Below are 20,619 nucleotides of genomic sequence, written 5' to 3' on the forward strand. Positions count from 1 at the left end.
AAACTTAAATCTGGAAAATAAAACATATTTAATTGAAAATTCAAGTTACCTAAGTTAAAGAAGAGATATAGATTTGCCCCAAATAAACCTTCACATCATTCCATTAAACATCTGAAAACCACCTTAATATGAATTACCAGCCAAACATTAATTTTCAATTTATTTATTTTATTCCAAATAATTAATCCATACTATTCTTCTACTATTTTGAATAGCAGAGTTTTAAATTTGTTTTTATCTTCTAGATACATTTTTAAGTCCACAGTCAGTCTTGATTTGGCATCAATTATTTTCCTCAAACAGTTCAAGAAATGAAAAAACCCGACAAATCTTAATCTGCCTTCACTTGCTAGGGCTATCATACAGCTTATATGTATTTTAATTCTCCAAAAAATACATCTCTCCCTCTTTCCTTCCCTTCCTCCTTCCTCCCCCCCCCCCGCCTGTCCAATGTTTGCAACTTAAATTAACTCATTCACTTCGTAGATGTCTAGCAGAACCAAACATCTGGTCAAATGTGGAATATAAGTGGGATAAATTTTAAAACCATACAAGAGAGGTCAACCCAGACTTGTCTTATTACTTGTACTGCTGACATAAATTAATGCAACACTTGAGAGAGGCTGTAAGTCTCTTTAGTTTTCCGCCTTGAGTTGCACATGTCAGTGCTTGGCTGAGTCCCAGAATTATTACCATCCCTCTGCGAAGCATACAATGAAAGATGAAGCACTGAACACAGCAGGGTAGCACAAGCAGGATCCAGCTTCATAGAGAAGAAGAGGAACTAGACAGAGACATAGTGAACATATCAAAGGTATCCCAGGATATGTTACCACATTGTCTTGTATGAGACTGTAGGCATGTAGAGGTGAACTATATACTCTCTCTGTGGGATTTCATCTTTTTTGACCCTGAGGGTTAAATACATTTTTAAAAGACTGCTAGAGTCTTGAAACTACAAACAAACATTTTATTGAAGACAAAATTAAACCTCACTGACATAAATTTTAAAGGGACAATCAATATAGATATACTGTTTCCTTAATTCACATAACCAAGGTGGCAGGAAAAACAACACTCCAGAAGACAGGCTTAGGATACAGAAGGATCTGGACAGACTTGAACACTATCTAACAAAATGAAATTAAATGGTGAAAAAAGTAAGGTTCTACATTTAGGCAAGAAAAACCAAATGTATAGTATACGGGGTACCTTGCTCAATAATAGTAACTGTGAGAGGGACCTCAGAGTCCTAGTGGACAATCACTTAAATATGAGCCAGCAGTGTGCTGCAGCTGCCAAAAAGGCCAACACAGTGCAGGGCTGCATTAAGAGAGGGATAGAATCAAGATCACGTGAAGTATTAATACCACTTTACAATGCCTTAGTAAGGCCACACTTGGAATATTGCATCCAGTTTTGGTCACCACGATGTAAAAAAGATGTTGAGACTCTAGAAAGACTACAGAGAAGAGCAACAAAGATGATTAGGGGACTGGAGGCTAAAACATATAAGGAAAGGCTGCTGGAATTGGGGATGTCTAGTTTAATAAAGAGAAGGACAAAGGGGGACATGATAGCAGTGTTCCAATATCTCAGGGGCTGCCACAAAGAAGAGAGAGTCAAGCTATTTTCCAAGGTGCCTGAAGGCAGGACAAGAAGCAACGGATGGAAAAAAATCAAGGAGAGAAGTAACCTAGAACTAAGGAGAAACTTCCTGACAATTAGAACAATTAATCAGTGGAACAACCTGCCTCCAGAAGTGGTGAATGCTCCAACACTGGAAATTTTTAAGAAGAGACTGGACAGCCATTTGTCTGAAATGGTATAGGGTTTCCTGCCTGAGCAGGAGGTTGGACTACATGACCTCCAAGGTCCCTTCCAACTTTATTATTATTATTATTATTATCGATCATCGCACAGTCAGCCAGATGTTCAGACTGGATTTGGCATTTTGTCTACCTATCGAGTCCTTACCCAGGACCTGGGATAGGCAGATGTGGATGTTTGATGGTATTACAGATATCGTCGCAGGATGGAAGCAGTTCCTAATAAGGCCGCCTTTTGCAATTGACTAATAGCGAATTTGTCAATGCCAATGGTGTTCAAGTGGTGCTCCAGTTGTTTTGGGATTGCACCCAAGGAGCCTATGACTATTGGTACTACCCTTGCTTGCTTTTGCCACAGTCTTTCTATTTCTATTTGTAGGTCTTTGTATTTTGTTATCTTCTCCAGTTCTTTCTCTTCTATTCTGCTGTCTCCAGGCACTGCCACGTCCACTATCCAGACTTTTTTGTCTTTCTTATCGACAATTGTTAAGTCTGGGGTGTTATGTTGCAGGTGCTTGTGTGTTTGAATTCTGAAGTCCCAGAGCAGTTTAATTTTATCATTTTCTATGACTTTCTCTATTATTATTATTATTATTATTATTATTATTATTATTATTATTATTATTATTATTATCAATCATCGCACAGTCAGCCAGATGTTCAGACTGGATTTGGCATTTTGTCTACCTATCGAGTCCTTACCCAGGACCTGGGATAGGCAGAAGTAGATGTTTGATGGTATTATAGGTATCGTCGCAGGATGGAAGCAGTTCCTAATAAGGCCGCCTTTTGCAATTGACTAATAGCAAATTTGTCAATGCCAATGGTGTTCAAGTGGTGCTCCAGTTGTTTTGGGATTGCACCCAAGGAGCCTATGACTATTGGTACTACCCTTGCTTGCTTTTGCCACAGTCTTTCTATTTCTATTTGTAGGTCTTTGTATTTTGTTATCTTCTCCAGTTCTTTCTCTTCTATTCTGCTGTCTCCAGGCACTGCCACGTCCACTATCCAGACTTTTTTGTCTTTCTTATCGACAATTGTTAAGTCTGGGGTGTTATGTTGCAGGTGCTTGTCTGTTTGAATTCTGAAGTCCCAGAGCAGTTTAATTTTATCATTTTCTATGACTTTCTCTATTTTATGATCCCACCAGTTTTTGCTTACAGGCAAATGATATTTTTTGCAGATCTTCCAATGCACCATTGTTGCTACTTTGTCATGCCGCTGCTTGTAATCAGTCTGTGCAATCTTCTTGCAACAGCTTACCAAGTGGTCCACTGTTTCTTCAGCTTCTTTGCATAGGCGGCACTTACTGTCTGTTGCTGTCTTCTCAATTTTGACTTTGTATGCATTTGTCCTTAAGGCTTGGTCTTGTGCAGCCAGAATTAGTCCCTCGGTCTCTTTCTTCAATTTTCCTGCTCTTAGCCATTGCCAGGTTTTATTATTATCTGCTTTCCCAGCTATTTTTTTAATGTATTGGCCATGTAGTGCTTTGTCTTCCCATGCCTCTATTCTGTTCTTCATTTGGTCTTTCTTGTAGGCCAGTTTGGTCTCTCCAGTAGTTAGTAAGCCTTCCTGATATACTAATTTCAGTGCATCTTCATCATTGTTCTTCAGATATTCTTCCAAAGCCATTTTTTCTTCTTCAACCATCTGATGTACTTGTAGCATTCCACGCCCACCTATTTGCCTTGGTAGATAAAGTCTATCAATGTCACTGCGTGGATGAAGGGCATGATTCATTGTCATTATTTTTCTGGTCTGCCTATCCATTGCTTTTAGTTCTGCTTGAGTCCAGTCCACTATTCCAGCTGTGTACCTAATGACTGGGATTGCCCAGGTGTTGATTGCCTTTATGGTATTTCCTCCATTGAGTTTGGACTTTAAGATCTTCTTCACTCTCTTGATGTATTCACCTCTAATCTTTTTCTTGACTTCAGTGTGCTTGATGTTGTCAGCTTGAAGGATACCCAAGTATTTGTAGTACTCTTCCTCATCCAGACTCTTAATGTTATTTTCGTGGGGCATCTTGATTCCTTCAGTTTTCACTATTTTTCCTTGTTTGATAGTAAGTGTGGCACATTTGTCCAAGCCAAACTCCATTACAATATCTTGGCTATATATACGGACAGTGTTGAGCAGCGATTCTATTTCAGATGGCGTTTTTCCATACAGCTTCAGATCATCCATGTAAAGGAGATGGGATAGTCTAGCAGATGTTTTTGATGTTTGATAACCATGTCCTGAGTTATTCAGTATTGTTGACAGAGGAAACAGTGCAATAACAAATAGTAATGGTGATAATGAATCTCCTTGAAATATTCCTCTCTTGATATTAACCTCTCCCAGCTTTTCACCATTGATCTGCAACTGTGTCTTCCATTGTGCCATCGATTTTTGCACAAATTTTCTGATGTTTCTACTTACTCCTGTTATTTCTAGGCACTTGATTATCCAATCATGTGGCAGAGAGTCAAATGCCTTTTTGTAGTCAATCCATGCCACATTCAGGTTGGTCTTCCTTCTCTTGCAGTTTTCCAAGATCATTTTGTCTATTAGGAGTTGATCTTTTGTTCCTCTGCTATTGGGGCGGTTTCCTTTCTGCTCAGGTGGAAAGAGATTGTTTTCAACTAGATGCTGTTGTACTGCATCAGCTACCACACCAGTTAGTAATTTGAAAGTTGTTGGTAAGCAGGTAATTGGCCTGTAGTTACCTGGTGTTGCCCCTTTTGCTGGATTTTTCATTATTAGGTAGGTTTTCCCAGTTGTTAGCCACTTTTCAATTTCTCCTCCTTGTAGTATATTGTTGAACTGCTTGGCAATGAGTGGGTGTATAACAGTTAGATGTTTCAACCAAAACCCATGCAGTTCATCTTCACCTGGTGCTGACCAATTTTTGATTTTCTTTGCTCTTTTTTCTACCATTTTTGTTGTTATTACTAGTTCTTTCATTTCAACTTCTGTTTTATTTGCATCCACCTCTTTTAACCAAGCCGCATCCTTGTTGTATTTCTTTGGGTTATCCCATATCTGCTTCCAGAACTGCACTGTTTCTTCCTTGTCAGGTACTGACTGATTCCTTGCAGTTTCTCCATTGATGGATTGGTAGAAACGTTTCTGATTGGATTGAAATTGGAGGTTCTGCCTATAGTTTGCAATTCGAGCTTCATATCTACTGATTTTCCTGGCTATAGCTGTTATTTGTTGCTTTATTATTTCCAGTGCTTCCTTGATCTTCCTTGTTTCTAAGTGGTATTTCTTGATTAGGTATTCTTTGGTCTTCTTGTTCTTCAGCTTCTTTTCTTTCATCTGTTCTAGCTTGCTTGCATGTGATCTTAACTTGCTGATCTTATTTTCTAGTCTAACCTTCCATTTTTGTGGTGCACTGTTTGTTTGTTTTTCTTTTTTGTTGATTTTACATCCCAGGTATTCTGTTATAACTGCAGCTGTGCTGTACATTAGTTGGTTTGTTTCTTGCAGTGAATTGGTGCTTATACTTGCTATTGCAGTATTTGCATCTTTTAATGCTTGTGCTAGCTGTTTCTTTGGAACAAGCTTCAATGCAGGCAGCCTTATTCTGTTGTTTTTGTGCTGTTCTAGATGCTCAGTTATTCTTTGTTTCAATTCTTTTATTTCTTTAGTTAGAGGGTTTTGTTCTTCCTGAGGAAGAGGTGCCTGGTTTCCAAATGAGAACAGTTGTATATCTCTGCTGGATTCCTTCACTGCCAACTCCCCCTGGTTTGCCTCTACATTCTGAATTACTTCTGGTAAGGCTTTGATTTCTTTGCCCTGGGTAAACCTTTGCAGTTCGTCCAATTCTGTTTCTGTAAATACTTTATTTCGTGTTATAAATCGGCGTTGATCTGCTAGTCTCTGTTCTGTTATTTCTGATTCTGGATGTTGTTCTTTCCAGAATTGGTGCATTCGTTTTAGATATCCTCGCTTGTTGGACTTGATCTGTAGTAACAGATCATTATTTCTTTGTTTTCCATCACAAGCCCCACAACCACGTCAAGGTAGTGCCTCACTGGGGTATTATTATTATTATATTATTATTATTATTATTATTATTATTATTATTATTATTATTATTATTATCGATCATCGCACAGTCAGCCAGATGTTCAGACTGGATTTGGCATTTTGTCTACCTATCGAGTCCTTACCCAGGACCTGGGATAGGCAGATGTGGATGTTTGATGGTATTACAGATATCGTCGCAGGATGGAAGCAGTTCCTAATAAGGCCGCCTTTTGCAATTGACTAATAGCGAATTTGTCAATGCCAATGGTGTTCAAGTGGTGCTCCAGTTGTTTTGGGATTGCACCCAAGGAGCCTATGACTATTGGTACTACCCTTGCTTGCTTTTGCCACAGTCTTTCTATTTCTATTTGTAGGTCTTTGTATTTTGTTATCTTCTCCAGTTCTTTCTCTTCTATTCTGCTATCTCCAGGCACTGCCACGTCCACTATCCAGACTTTTTTGTCTTTCTTATCGACAATTGTTAAGTCTGGGGTGTTATGTTGCAGGTGCTTGTCTGTTTGAATTCTGAAGTCCCAGAGCAGTTTAATTTTATCATTTTCTATGACTTTCTCTATTTTATGATCCCACCAGTTTTTGCTTACAGGCAAATGATATTTTTTGCAGATCTTCCAATGCACCATTGTTGCTACTTTGTCATGCCGCTGCTTGTAATCAGTTTGTGCAATCTTCTTGCAACAGCTTACCAAGTGGTCCACTGTTTCTTCAGCTTCTTTGCATAGGCGGCACTTACTGTCTGTTGCTGTCTTCTCAATTTTGACTTTGTATGCATTTGTCCTTAAGGCTTGGTCTTGTGCAGCCAGAATTAGTCCCTCGGTCTCTTTCTTCAATTTTCCTGCTCTTAGCCATTGCCAGGTTTTATTATTATCTGCTTTCCCAGCTATTTTTTTCATGTATCGGCCATGTAGTGCTTTGTCTTCCCATGCCTCTATTCTGTTCTTCATTTGGTCTTTCTTGTAGGCCAGTTTGGTCTCTCCAGTAGTTAGTAAGCCTTCCTGATATACTAATTTCAGTGCATCTTCATCATTGTTCTTCAGATATTCTTCCAAAGCCATTTTTTCTTCTTCAACCATCTGATGTACTTGTAGCATTCCACGCCCACCTATTTGCCTTGGTAGATAAAGTCTATCAATGTCACTGCGTGGATGAAGGGCATGATTCATTGTCATTATTTTTCTGGTCTGCCTATCCATTGTTTTTAGTTCTGCTTGAGTCCAGTCCACTATTCCAGCTGTGTACCTAATGACTGGGATTGCCCAGGTGTTGATTGCCTTTATGGTATTTCCTCCATTGAGTTTGGATTTTAAGATCTTCTTCACTCTCTTGATGTATTCACCTCTAATCTTTTTCTTGACTTCAGTGTGCTTGATGTTGTCAGCTTGAAGGATACCCAAGTATTTGTAGTACTCTTCCTCATCCAGACTCTTAATGTTATTTTCGTGGGGCATCTTGATTCCTTCAGTTTTCATTATTTTTCCTTGTTTGATAGTAAGTGTGGCACATTTGTCCAAGCCAAACTCCATTACAATATCTTGGCTATATATACGGACAGTGTTGAGCAGCGATTCTATTTCAGATGATGTTTTTCCATACAGCTTCAGATCATCCATATAAAGGAGGTGGGATAGTCTGGCAGATGTTTTTGATGTTTGATAGCCATGTCCTGAGTTATTCAGTATTGTTGACAGAGGAAACAGTGCAATAACAAATAGTAATGGTGATAATGAATCTCCTTGAAATATTCCTCTCTTGATATTAACCTCTCCCAGCCTCTCACCATTGATCTGCAACTGTGTCTTCCATTGTGCCATCGATCTTTGCACAAATTTTCTGATGTTTCTACTGACTCCTGTTATTTCTAGGCACTTTATTATCCAATCATGTGGCAGAGAGTCAAATGCCTTTTTGTAGTCAATCCATGCCACATTCAGGTTGGTCTTCCTTCTCTTGCAGTTTTCCAAGATCATTTTGTCTATTAGGAGTTGATCTTTTGTTCCTCTGCTATTGGGGCGGTTTCCTTTCTGCTCAGGTGGAAAGAGATTGTTTTCAACTAGATGCTGTTGTACTGCATCAGCTACCACACCAGTTAGTAATTTGAAAGTTGTTGGTAAGCAGGTAATTGGCCTGTAGTTACCTGGTGTTGCCCCTTTTGCTGGATTTTTCATTATTAGGTAGGTTTTCCCAGTTGTTAGCCACTTTTCAATTTCTCCTCCTTGTAGTATATTGTTGAACTGTTTGGCAATGAGTGGGTGTATAACAGTTAGATGTTTCAACCAAAACCCATGCAGTTCATCTTCACCTGGTGCTGACCAATTTTTGATTTTCCTTGCTCTTTTTTCTACCATTTTTGTTGTTATTACTAGTTCTTTCATTTCAACTTCTGTTTTATTTGCATCCACCTCTTTTAACCAAGCCGCATCCTTGTTGTATTTCTTTGGGTTATCCCATATCTGCTTCCAGAACTGCACTGTTTCTTCCTTGTCAGGTACTGACTGATTCCTTGCAGTTTCTCCATTGATGGATTGGTAGAAACGTTTCTGATTGGATTGAAATTGGAGGTTCTGCCTATAGTTTGCAATTCGAGCTTCATATCTACTGATTTTCCTGGCTATAGCTGTTATTTGTTGCTTTATTATTTCCAGTGCTTCCTTGATCTTCCTTGTTTCTAAGTGGTATTTCTTGATTAGGTATTCTTTGGTCTTCTTGTTCTTCAGCTTCTTTTCTTTCATCTGTTCTAGCTTGCTTGCATGTGATCTTAACTTGCTGATCTTATTTTCTAGTCTAACCTTCCATTTTTCTGGTGCACTGTTTGTTTGTTTTTCTTCTTTGTTGATTTTGCATCCCAGGTATTCTGTTATAACTGCAGCTGTGCTGTACATTAGTTGGTTTGTTTCTTGCAGTGAATTGGTGCTTATACTTGATATTGCAATATTTGCATCTTTTAATGCTTGTGCTAGCTGTTTCTTTGGAACAAGCTTCAATGCAGGTAGCCTTATTCTGTTGTTTTTGTGCTGTTCTAGATGCTCAGTTATTCTTTGTTTCAATTCTTTTATTTCTTTAGTTAGAGGGTTTTGTTCTTCCTGAGGAAGAGGTGCCTGGTTTCCAAATGAGAACAGTTGTATATCTCTGCTGGATTCCTTCACTGCCAACTCCCTCTGGTTTGCCTCTACATTCTGAATTACTTCTGGTAAGGCTTTGATTTCTTTGCCCTGGGTAAACCTTTGCAGTTCGTCCAATTCTGTTTCTGTGAATATTTTATTTCGTGTTATAAATCGGCGTTGATCTGCTTGTCTCTGTTCTGTTATTTCTGATTCTGGATGTTGTTCTTTCCAGAATTGGTGCATTCGTTTTAGATATCCTCTTCTTGTTGGACTTGATCTGTATTATTATTATTATTATTATTATTATTATTATTATTATTATTATTATTATCGATCATCGCACAGTCAACCAGATGTTCAGACTGGATTTGGCATTTTGTCTACCTATCGAGTCCTTACCCAGGACCTGGGATAGGCAGATGTGGATGTTTAATGGTATTACAGATATCGTTGCAGGATGGAAGCAGTTCCTAATAAGGCCGCCTTTTGCAATTGACTAATAGCGAATTTTCAATGCCAACTGTGTTCAAGTGGTGCTCCAGTTGTTTTGGGATTGCACCCAAGGAGCCTATGACTATTGGTACTACCCTTGCTTGCTTTTGCCACAGTCTATTTCTATTTCTATTTGTAGGTCTTTGTATTTTGTTATCTTCTCCAGTTCTTTCTCGTCTATTCTGCTATCTCCAGGCACTGCCACGTCTACTATCCAGACTTTTTTGTCTTTCTTATCGACAATTGTTAAGTCTGGGGTGTTATGTTGCAGGTGCTTGTCTGTTTGAATTCTGAAGTTCCAGAGCAGTTTAATTTTATCATTTTCTATGACTTTCTCTATTTTATGATCCCACCAGTTTTTGCTTACAGGCAAATGATATTTTTTGCAGATCTTCCAATGCACCATTGTTGCTACTTTGTCATGCCGCTGCTTGTAATCAGTTTGTGCAATCTTCTTGCAACAGCTTACCAAGTGGTCCACTGTTTCTTAAGCTTCTTTGCATAGGCGGCACTTACTGTCTGTTGCTGTCTTCTCAATTTTGACTTTGTATGCATTTGTCCTTAAGGCTTGGTCTTGTGCAGCCAGAATTAGTCCCTCGGTCTCTTTCTTCAATTTTCCTGCTCTTAGCCATTGCCAGGTTTTATTGTTATCTGCTTTCCCAGCTATTTTTTTCATGTATCGGCCATGTAGTGCTTTGTCTTCCCATGCCTCTATTCTGTTTGATTGTAGTCAATCCATGCCAATCAATGCCAATTATTATTATTATCGATCATCGCACAGTCAGTTGTTATTATTATTATTATTATTACTCAGAGCCTTCTGAGACTTGTTAAATCCCACAAACTTGAATGTGACTATTGCATAGAAATAGGTATAATTTTCATTTGAAGTAGAATTGGTTGGATTAAAAGAAAAAAGATCTCATATTTAAAGCATTTTAAATGTATGTAGCTGTGTATGATATGTGCAACATACCTAAAGGGTATCAGATTGGTGAAGGTTTCTGTAATGAATGGGCAAGCCCCATTCACTGTTCTGGTTGCTTACAAGTGGTCAATACATACATCTGTCAGACAGGGAATTGATCTTTGCTTCTAGGTTGAACATATCTAATAACATGGACATTGGGGAATTGCCCATGTAGTCTCAAGAAGTGAGTGGGGGAGAAGAACGTTTTGCTTGAGGAAAATCAAAAAGACCTCTCCTTAACCCCTGTCCTTCTGTTTAAAAACCCTTGTTGTGATAGAGGAAATCACAACCAAAAGCAAGAAATGGAACCTGACAAGTTTCTAGGACAGGGTTTCTCAAACCTTTTCCTTCATTATCCCAACATGCTTATCAGAAAGTCTTTTTTTTATTTAAAAGTTTTATTTTCCATTTATCAATTACATAAATATAAAAATTCACATTTAAGAAAATAAAATAAATTCATACACATGATCATAGGTGTTGCTTGCTCACCTCCCCCCAAACTGCATCCACCCTCTCTAACACTCTCCCTTACTTCCCTCCTCTTTCTCACCTCCCCTCTGAAGAAAGTCTTACAGAACTTTGAGGACTAGTCTTAAGTCCCGTCTTTCTGCACCACTGTAACTGAAGGACTACTTTTATGAAAACAGTATCACTGAATTATCTTTATCAAAAATATCAACTTATTCAATGACCATTCGAAGTTGCAAAGCTGCTGAGCTAGTAGTACTTATAACTGGTCTTTGAAGTTCTGGCCATCCCAAATCCCCAGAGTCACTGGATTGTAGTACGTGGCAACTGGCTCAAACTTAACAACAGTTGCAGTGTCCTGCAGTCACTTGAAAATCATTTGTGACATTTTCTTCCACAAGCAAAATTAACAAAGAAGCTGACAAGGACTGTTGCAAGTTGCTCTGATAAGTTGCTTGCATTTTCCCACACCCAACAGCAGACACCGTTGGCCCAGCCACACCTATGTCGCTAATAATAATAATAATAATAATAATAATAATAATAATAATAATAATGTTGGAAGGGACCTTGGGGGTCATCTAGTCCAACCCCCTGCTCAGGCCCGAAACCCTTACCATTACAGACAAATGGCTATCCAGTCTCTTCTTAAAAACTTCCAGTGTAGGAGCATTCACCACTTCTGGAGGCAGGTTGTTCCACTGGTTAATTGTTCTAACTGTCAGGAAGTTTCTCCTTAGTTCTATGTTGCTTCTCTCCTTGATTAGTTTCCATCCGTTGCTTCTTGTCCTGCCCTCAGGCAGTTTGGAGAATAGCTTGACTCCCTCTTCTTTGTGGCAGCCCCTGAGATATTGGAACACTGCTATCATGTCCCCCTCGTCCTTCTCTTCATTAAACTAGACATACCCAATTCCAGCAGCCGTTCCTTATATGCTTTAGCCTCCAGTCCCTAATCATCTTTGTTGCACCCACCCTTCCCTACCTGTCAGTAGCCATTCCCAGCTCAGCTTTACTGCCATGTATGTACTCTTTCCCATCCAGCAGTAGCTATCTCTGGCCAGAGAGGTTTGCACCATGCTGACTGCCTGCACATTCTCCCCTGTCTAACTTGCTGGCCTGCTTCCAAACCACTTGAGCTTGTTTAATACTCTTGCTTAAAGACAACAGGGAATGCCAGGTGTGCTGTCACTAAGTGATGCAGTTGCATGTTATCAAGCTTTGACTGCATCATGTAGTGACAGAAATTCTAGTCCCAATTTGCATAGCTAACTGAGGACTACTTGTCCTGATGCCTTTATTATCAAAACTATCTAACTTCAATGTACAATCTATTTTCATATCATACCTGTACAACCTAAAGTAAATTCTGTCTACTCAGCTATCAGAAGATAAATATCAATGCCATGATATTATAGCATCTGGACACCTTGAAATTCCATCTTATTCTTTTTCCAGTACTTTTTAAAAATAATCTTTTTTTAAAATGTAAAGGAAAACTAAAAAGGTTAAATAAGGGCTAACAATGTTCATGGAAGGACTTATGTTTTATACAATGGTGTCTGGTAACATTTAATGCAATACATACATTAGTCACATGTGATCACCAATTCAGTCACTAATCAGACCTAAATCTACGCATGTCCACTTCACACCATTACATTATATGATTTTCTACAGTTAAATTCAGCTGGTAACCATGTATTTTACACAGCAACAATTCTTTATCTTTTTTTTAGTGTTTTTTTCAACTTCCTAGTTTAATGTACAACCTTGGGACCAGGTTCTAAACTTGACTCCCTTTCTTTTAACTTTAATTTTCCTTAGCAAGAAGAATATCTTTAAGGCTATAATACCAGAGAAAGTGGCACATAAGAATAACAAACACCACAAACACTGTTCTAGGATAGTAAAAAATAAAACCCAAATGAACTATGACAAGTGCAGGTTGAGAGGTGGCCTGAGGGCCCTATTATCTATAGGTCTTTGTATGTCTGTAACTCTTCACCACACCTGATTAAACAGACAGATTCAAATATAAATGGAAATCCTCTCAGGCTAACATTTCTTCCACTCACCAAAAATATCAAACTCAACTTTTTTCTAATCTGAATGGACTTAAAATAGACAGCAGGAAAAAAAGGCAACTCCATTGAATTGATCATAAAAATCAGAAGTAAATATTTATATAGGTCACCATTAGCCAGACATATTTCTACCAGTGTGTTGGAATAGAGTTGCTGTAGTAGATGAATGGATATTGATTTTAGGAAAAAAGAAAAGTGTGACATCTCAACATATGGGTATGAAGGGGCGAATTCCAGAATTTAATGTTACAAGGATTGTTTTATATTGCTAAGATTATCACTTCCACGAAAGCATTTCAACAGGATACAGTTATACAACAAGGAGAGAATCATTATTCCTTCCAAAGATACCAAGAACATATTCTAATATGGTCGCTAGACTTGAATTAATTATATTTTTATATTCAATTTCTGTATCTGTAACTAACAAATATTGTACTCTTAACTGTTCTGGATGATGGATTTTCATTTGTTTTAAGAGTTGCTTCAATAGTAGGATGAGAGGAATATGAATTTAATAAATAAGCTCTGAATTTTGAAATAATGTACTTTCTGGAGAGGAAGCCATTTTTATGGATTATATTCTATATTATATTATGTATTTACTGAAATGCTATTGGTGAATTTTAATGGGAGTTAATTAAATTTTTAGCTATATTCTAATTAAATAGGTTTGTTCTGATTCTTTCTGATAAAATTTTGAAATGAATTTAATCAGGGAGATTTGATAAAACTATGCTTCTGTAAATGGAGAGTGCCGCTAGTCAGTAATTTACTGGAGGAAACGAAAATGAAAGCAATATTTTAGTAGTTAATAATGTATCCAGAAGTATTTCTAAATCAATTTGGTTTATTATTCTTTATTTCATTTACAATATATACTGCAGGCTTCCAGCAAGACTGATCTATATATAGTGATCAATACTAAAAATAAACACAGACCAAAATAAAAAACACCATAAAGCAAAATTTGCAAAATTATAAACAAGCAACACATTACAATAGCAAAGTACATAGCATCCACATTATAAACTCAGTAGCTAATTATAATATTTTTAAAACTTTCTTACAATGTATCATTGAAGAGGCAGATCACACTGTGGTGATGGAGGAATTGAATTCCATAACACTGATGTTACCACTGTGAAGTTTGTAGCCCTGGTGGGTTCTAGCTAAACTTGCTTATGCAGTAAATACAGAAAACCTTTATCTATGGAACTCTCAGGTGGCTACATTCCTTTAAAGAGGAGAGGCCCAAGTCGTGTGCAGATTATACATAAGAATAAGTATCCTGAATTTGGACTTAGAAATCAATGCAGCTTAGATCAGGCGCTCCCAGTGGAATAGATTTGAGTACCCTGTGGGGCAGTTTCAAAAACTTCAAGGGTATCTGCACAAGAAGTTCATTACAACAGTCTAATTGGAAGGTAATCAGCAGTTGTCATATCCTTTGTTACAAGAAGGGATGCAACTAGTAAATCATATGCAAATGGAAATAGGCACACATAATCATCAGACTGATAGGAGCACTTGAAACAGCACATGTTAAAGAGTGCCTCAAAACTGTATTGAAACAATGTCATGTATCAAAATCTATAACAACAAAATAATAATTAAAAAATGTATAGAAAATACAGGAGAAAACAACCTGATCTGAATTGAAACCCCTCTGAGTTTCTACTATTGATAGGACATGGATATCAAGAGAATAGATAGATAGGTAGATAGATAGATAGATAAAAGAAAAGAAAAGAAGAAAGAAAGAAAGAAAGAAAGAAAGAAAGAAAGAAAGAAAGAAAGAAAGAAAAGTTCTATAAATCCCAACAGGTAGTTCTCATGGGAATGCAGCCATTGACTCTAATGATCACATTGTTTTAATAGTTAACCTAAACATGTGCACTGAACATTTTATCTCCATAGCCTCAGGTTTTCTGATCAAATTATAAGTTTTTTTTAAATTCTTTATTAAAAAAAAAACCTATTGAAATTTTCAGAAAAGACTATTTTCCTCTAAGCTAAAACTACTTTCTTCACCTTTTCCAGGCGATGGAAAAAAGCTATTTCAAATAGCTTTTTACCAGGTGACCATTTATAAGGCAGAATAGTCAGCAAACTGATTTAAAAGCTAAACAGGTATTCCTGCACATTACAAAGCATCACAGCTGAAGTCTTGGCAATGTAGAGCACAGTGTGAATTATGTATCTGATTTTATTTCATGCTGTTAGATACAGCTCACTGAAAATTCACAACCAGGTTCTTTTAGGAATACAAACTAAAAGCAATGTTATGTATTATGCTGCAGCAGAAAATTTTATGTCTTACATGGGATTAGCTGACGCATTTATCAAGCAGCCTCCAAGGAAAGTGGAGTTCAAGATTTGAGTTTATCAATAATACATAAACAAACCAACCAATTAGGTACAAAATGGCTATGTTGCCAGACAACATATTAACGGTCTTACAATATTACACTGAGTAAGAAAGATAAGGCAAGCAAAGGTTATTAAAAAGTCCACAAAACAGGATTACAGAAGATTAGTCTATTAACCTTTTGCTATCCCAAAGATTCAGATCAGGTAACAACATTTTCCACAGATATTTGTAAAAGTAACTTGCTAAGCATTACCAAAGACAATGTATCCAACAGCCAATTTGAGAACCAGATATATGTAGAGCAGTGGTTCTCAACCTGAGGGTCGGGACCCCATTTGGGGTCGAACGACCATTTCACGGGGGTCACCAAACAACACAGTCCACCATTGTTTTTCCCCTTTTCCTTAGCTGTGCTACTCCCTTGTATTCTATTGGCTTTTGAAAGCCAATAGAATAGACTCTCTTGAATAGAGTCTAATTCTATTGGCTTTCCAAAGCCAATAGGAATTGTCCAGGCTGTCTCTGCCCTGCTGAGCCCGCCAAAAGTCCCATTCTGCAAACGGTGCTGCACCAGTTGAGTAGTCCTCGACTTACGACCGGTTGAGTAGTCCTCGACTTACGACCGGTTAGGGGTCGCGGCATTAAAAAGGTTGAGAACCACTGATGTAGAGGCTTCAACATCTTTAGAGAAGAAACTTTTCTATAACACTCTGCCCATCTGAATGATGCTGTAGTACCTACTGATTTTAGATATTGGCTTATTTATTATACAAAGTTCACATATGGGTCACTCTGGTTTACATTGTTCTCTTTTTATTAGATTAATATATTTTCTTTTGATTTTTCTGGATCTCTTTTTCTGTCTTTCCATTTTCAGGAGATTAAAACCAGAATTCATTTCAAAACAAACACAAAATGATAACGAGACAGAAGTATAGAAGGAAAAAAAATCTCTTCTTGCATTCCCCCTTTCTTAAAGGATTAGCTTTGATTAAAACATTACAAAGAAAATATGAAAACAATGCATATTCATTAGCATTACCAATCTCCTTTTCCAATTTTAACCTAAAATTAAAATACTTATTTCAAACAGACAAGTTTGTTATCACTTTCTCTCATTTAACCAGTAACAGATACTGTGAATGTTAGATAAATCGCTAATCCTAAATCTGAAAACTGCATAAAGTATTTTTTCTTCAATATGCTATATTCCATATTTGTTGGGGGAAAAAACTCTCATGTTTCTCAGCCCAAGTAGCCTATGGTGATTAATACCAACAACCCCACAAATTGGATGGAAAAGTTTTGGCATCCCATCAAATATATATTTCAGTAAACAGAAGATGACACCTCTGAATGATAAAAGATAAACATAGTAATTACAGTGCTATTTATATGCAGTTATTTACAGATTCAAAACAAGAAAACATTAGGTACAATAGGTCAGAAATTGACCAAGCCAAGTCCAAACACACTAGGCAATTTCTAGAAGCCTAGCACTCTGACAAATTAGCCATCAACAGACACATAGACATAAACAATATCTACATCGTATGCAAAACTGACACTCAACAAGCCAAAAAGGGAACAAAAAGACGAAACATCTCCCCACCAGCAATCAGCACCCAAATGAGCATAGCTTAACTCCAAGATTAAAATCAGACCATCAATCAAGTAAACAGTAGCCCAATCAAGGAACTGACAAACAAGCCAACAGTAAATAGACCAACCAAAGAACCTCTGGGACCATTCCCACCAATACTGATAGGGCAAGCCATTAGAATATAAACTGTGAGCAAACCTCGCTCTTACTACCACTGATGTTGTTACCTATTTTGGGTAATGAAACATTCTCATAGATTTCAGTTTCAAATTTGAGAACTGTGACATCCATTCCAAAACATGTGTTCCATATAAGTACTTAATGGCCGATTTGGAGATATGTTTTCATTCTTCTCTTGCTGAAACAGACAAGTTCTTTTCAGTTTCAGTTTCTTCAAAGACTGTGGGACATTAACGTCTTGGTTTTGTTCATATTTAGTTGTATTCTTTCTTCCTTTCACCACACAGTATTTCCTGTTTCATTAGCTTTCATAAACTGCCATATAATTCCAAGGCCTAACAAAGCCACTTCTTTGATTAACAGATGGCAAAATGTATTTTACTTTCGATTCTTCACATTTTTTTTCAAATATGTCTAGTGTAATAGTAGAAATTATTTTTTTTATCAGTACAAAATACTTTGCCCTCAACATTTCAGGCTTTTTAAAGTTTTCTTTTATACATATTTGTGACTTTTGTGATGAGGTTAAAGAAATGTTTTCCTTCTTTAACGCTCCTAATATTTCTACAACGACACTATGCTGTGGACCTGAAGACAACTATTCTCATTGTCAGTTTAATCTTTAAACAAACAGTTTCTTCTAAGCCTTGCTAAGTCTAGTTTTGGTATAGTTCTAGTAGAAATGTTTTTTGGGGTTTTCAGATCTTGCCTTGACTTCAACAGTCCCATTTAACAATATTTCTTTAAGGACTGTATATTCAATACCATGTTTTTTTTATTCTGAAAATGGATGTACTATTGATGACTCCTGAATCTTGCTGCTAAATATTATGTGGCAGATTACCGACTGCATTATTGGATTTTGTTTGGCTCATTATCCAATTGTTTTTCAATTACATTGTCATTAGGTTTTCATCAGTTCTGTAAATTATAAAGATGAGACTTTTATTTATTTTAATAAATAAAATCACATAGCTCTTTCTTTCCTTAAATTATCATTTCACAATCTGTTATTTTCTATGCACAACTAAGTCAAATTTTACATAGTAATTAGCATCCACACTCAGTTACAAAATAACACAAACTTTATAATTATTAAGAAATCCAAAGAGTTTCCATGCAGTGAAGATAAAAAGAATTGTTTTATAACAGAACTTCAAATGATAAAAAGAAAAATAAGTATTAGGGCAGAAGCTCTGAAATACAGTAAATGCCTTATTTCTTCAAGCAGAAAAGAAACATTTTTTTCTAAATAAACTCACATAAATGTTTAGTCCTTTAAAATATTGGTGGCCTACCATAAAACTGAAAAACCCAAGGCTCTGAAAAACTGCTAAATAGTAATTCCCGTGTCTTTAAAAAACTAAAAACAAATCATAATTATTGAAATTAATTTAACTTCCAAACAATTTGTTCTACTTTCTGCATATCACACAGAATTATTACTTGAATATGAAATGGTTGAGAATTTCCCCATGGAGTGCACAAATTAAACTATGTAATCTGTTTGTTTTTTTAAAAAAAGATATATATTTGAAGATTCTAAAAAACAGCACAATAAACTTCAAATAATAGTTATAGTAATGATTAATAATATCTACAAAATACAGTATATACACTTTTGTGCGGGATTTTTCAATTGCATCAATTTATATATTTTCGAAAGATTCATGGGCATTCACTTCACTTAAAAATGATTAATATATTCTGATTTTAATTATTATTATTTTTATTAAAAAAGTTTTTATTTTCCATTTATTCATACAAAATACAATTAACCATTGGTACCGCCTGCCCATTCCCCCCCAGGCTGCTTCCCTCCTCTTTCTCCTCTCCTACTCTCTTCCCCTCCCCATCTCCTCTAACCATCCTACTTCCTCCCTACTCCTTCCTCCCCTCTCACACACATGAATGCAGCATAGGGGAAATGCCCAAGCATTTGCCATGACTATATTATCATTACCCACCCACTCACCCACCCACCCACCCTCAACCCTCCCCCCCTCGCTTCCCAGAGCAGAGTACAGGGTTATTAATAAGAAGGTTAACAATAATAAAAAAAGGAAAAAAAAGAAAGAAAAAAGAAAAAAAACATCATACTTAACCTTTAACTCCCCTTAAATTAAGACATATAAACAAATCTCTACAACAGTTACTATAATATTTACTCATAAAATAAATGAAACTTTATAGTACCATATTTTTTCTGAATATAATCTATCCATCTTCTCCATACAATAATATATCTTTCTTATGTATGATCCTTCAAATAAACAGAAATTTTTGCCATTGCTGCAAAGTTAGAAACTTTAAATATCCATTCTTCTAAAGTAGGCAACGAGTCCTTCTTTCAATACGAGCCTACTAATAACCTTGCTGCAGTTAATAAATTCAACATTAAAGTAGTTTCTTTGTCATTTAATCATTTTAATTATTGAAAGGAATATGCTTTACTGGCTTTGTACTCTTCACAAAAATTATACCACTGTATAGAAGCTCTCTGAGTACTAATTATTACTGGATGATCTATTGTAGCTTGCTGGCCTTCTATGATTAAAATAAAATAAACTCTAGGACAATCTCAGACTCCCTTGTCTAGATTTAACAAAATAACCTATGGCTTATTCAGAAATAATGGTTTCAGGAAGACATAAAAAATTGCATACGAATAGTATTTGCATTAAATATTTTATTTCCTCGAGTTTACATTCTGTTTATATTTGAAAAGTATAACATATCTGATTTTTACAATGTTTTCATTACAAAACTATTATTCTATAATTTATTTTCACCAAATTTGTCATAGCTAAAGTTCTATTTTTATTCTTCCACAACTATTTCTTTGAATGTAGATTACAGCTCTTATTATATCACATCAATTCTAATAATTCTTTTTAGAAGATAGAGAAGCAAAGAATATTTCTTGGCTCTTCATTTTTATGACCTCTAAAGCAACCAAGCATGACTTATTAAGAATTATAAATGTCCACTATTACATTATACTTGTCTAAATTTCATGTACTCATTATCATTGCTTATGAAAAATCAATTATTTTAAATATGATTGGCCTCCATATGGAAAAACATACATTTCACATCTATTTCTTGCACTATAAGTCTCTGAAATGAAAATTGCATACAATTTAATTGAATTTTAATTCTAGACTTATGATTCTTGAGATCTTGAAGCAATTCTTAAAATTTAATATTTTCTATTATGAAAGTCTACTAGAAAATGTTTTATTATTTATTGGTACAAATGAGAGATTTCTAGAAGGCCCTTCTAGAGAACTATTAATATCGATTCTATGTACATTTACAAATAGTAGGTCCAATGGAGGATCTATGCAGCTCAGATTCAACGATCAGCAGATAGAGATCCTTGGCACATAAAACCTACATCTAATGAAAAAGGAAAAAGAGGTACTGAAATAAGTTTCTTGTCCCTTGCTGATTCAAGAATAGCATCATCATCTA

At 36.2% G+C, this 20,619-nt stretch overlaps 1 protein-coding gene across 2 annotated transcripts in view; it reads right to left on the reverse strand.

The window, feature by feature from the left end:
* Positions 1-20,619, reverse strand: part of TOX (thymocyte selection associated high mobility group box) — a 131,502-nt gene that overhangs the window by 108,481 nt on the left and 2,402 nt on the right. Inside the window, exon 1 of one of the 2 annotated variants that reach the window (XM_039346582.1) lies at positions 17,190-17,209. The exons of the other annotated variant lie outside the window; for it this stretch is intronic. The gene's annotated coding sequence lies outside the window, so the exon portion shown is untranslated. Of the gene's footprint in view, positions 1-17,189; positions 17,210-20,619 lie in introns of those variants that run through there. 2 annotated transcript variants of the gene reach the window in all.

The sequence above is a fragment of the Crotalus tigris genome, unplaced genomic scaffold, assembly GCF_016545835.1.
Source record: "Crotalus tigris isolate CLP2741 ecotype Arizona unplaced genomic scaffold, ASM1654583v1 scf7180000018015.536803, whole genome shotgun sequence".
Classification (NCBI taxonomy): domain Eukaryota; kingdom Metazoa; phylum Chordata; class Lepidosauria; order Squamata; family Viperidae; genus Crotalus; species Crotalus tigris.